We start from the raw sequence: 1,338 nt of genomic DNA, 5'->3' as shown, positions 1-1,338 counted from the left end.
CGGATTCGAGTGGAGGAAATATACTCTTTGGATTAGGTCAGGTGAAAAATATATATTTTTAGGATAGGTTCATGTTGAAAAAAAAAACCCCGACCCATTGCCATCTCTAAGGATAATGCCTTTGTCGGTCACATAGATGATGAAAAGGAACTAATGACCGCACAATAAAAAGAAATAAAAGGGAAGTTTTGTACAGCCTTAATATACGGCTAAGGAAATGCGCTACAAGAAATATTTTTTTTTAACATTTCCAGTAAAAAAATACCTAAAACATTATTTTTTTTACCTAAAACATTAATGTTTTCTAACATTTCCGGTAAAGTGTCCAATATTAACATTTTCAGTAGAAAAAAAATAATGTTTTAGGTAGTGCTTTACCAGATATATTAACAAACCCAGTAAAACCCCCAATAATAACATTTACGGTAGAAATAATAATGTTTCCGGTAATTTTTTATCGGAAATGTTAAAAAAATAATAACATTTCCGGTAATGCATTTCCTTAGTTGTATATTAGGTTATCGCACGTGAGACTTTCCCAGAAAAAAAACTAAGACTGGAACCCTCAAATTAGATTAATGCATTATATTTTATTTTATATGCATATATATATATATATATTAAATTAATAAAAAAATAAAAATAAAAATGAATTTTATATTTTTAAATTAAATTTAATATTTTTTCTATATTAAAATACACACGATGAATAAAATAAAGTTGGCCTGATGTGAAGTGTGAAAACAAATGAAGCCCAACCCAAAACTCCAAACCCTTCTCACCTCTCTCACAACGAAACCCTAATAATTGTCATCTCTTTTTCCTATTTATAGTTACGCGATGCTGCAGAAGCCAATTCCATGAATTCCTTTCTTTTCTTTTCTTCTCTTTTGCGCGATGAATTTTTGAAGCTTTGATTTTGTAATATATTCGTTTTCAATTACAGAAGGCTGTGATGTTGAAACCTACCTATTTCATGAAGGGTTTTTATAGCCATCTCGTGATTATAAAGGCATCAATCGATTCTTCTGAGCCTCCTTCTATTGTGTTCTTCCCTCGGCCCTGCAACTTTAGTTTCTGAGTTTTTTTTATTAAATTATGAATCAAAATCTGATTCAAAGCCATTGAGATGATGATATCCTTTTTCTGAAATAAATCATAATGTAGCACGTACATGATATTCTCAGTCAAAGTACATTGGGCTATGAATTAAATACAAGAGAGGTACAAATTTATAAGACTATAGTATGGAAAATACAAGTTATATGAATTGAAAAATAATAAGTGGTCTACAGGGCCGTGGCTAGGTTGTCAGGGACCCTGTACAAATTCTTATAA

At 30.4% G+C, this 1,338-nt stretch overlaps 1 non-coding gene across 1 annotated transcript; it reads left to right on the top strand.

Moving 5' to 3' along the window:
* The first annotated feature begins 943 nt into the window (after positions 1–943).
* On the top strand, positions 944–1,039 carry LOC120165539. The gene has a single exon (XR_005519826.1). It is a non-coding gene; the product is annotated as a small nucleolar RNA R41 (small nucleolar RNA).
* Positions 1,040–1,338: the final 299 nt, after the last annotated feature.

Source organism: Hibiscus syriacus, unplaced genomic scaffold (genome assembly GCF_006381635.1).
Source record: "Hibiscus syriacus cultivar Baekdansim isolate YM2019G1 unplaced genomic scaffold, ASM638163v2 tig00111582_pilon, whole genome shotgun sequence".
Taxonomy (NCBI): Eukaryota; Viridiplantae; Streptophyta; class Magnoliopsida; order Malvales; family Malvaceae; genus Hibiscus; species Hibiscus syriacus.
The sequence above is the reverse complement of the archived record's forward strand: the minus strand, read 5'-3'. Positions and strand labels throughout refer to the sequence as shown.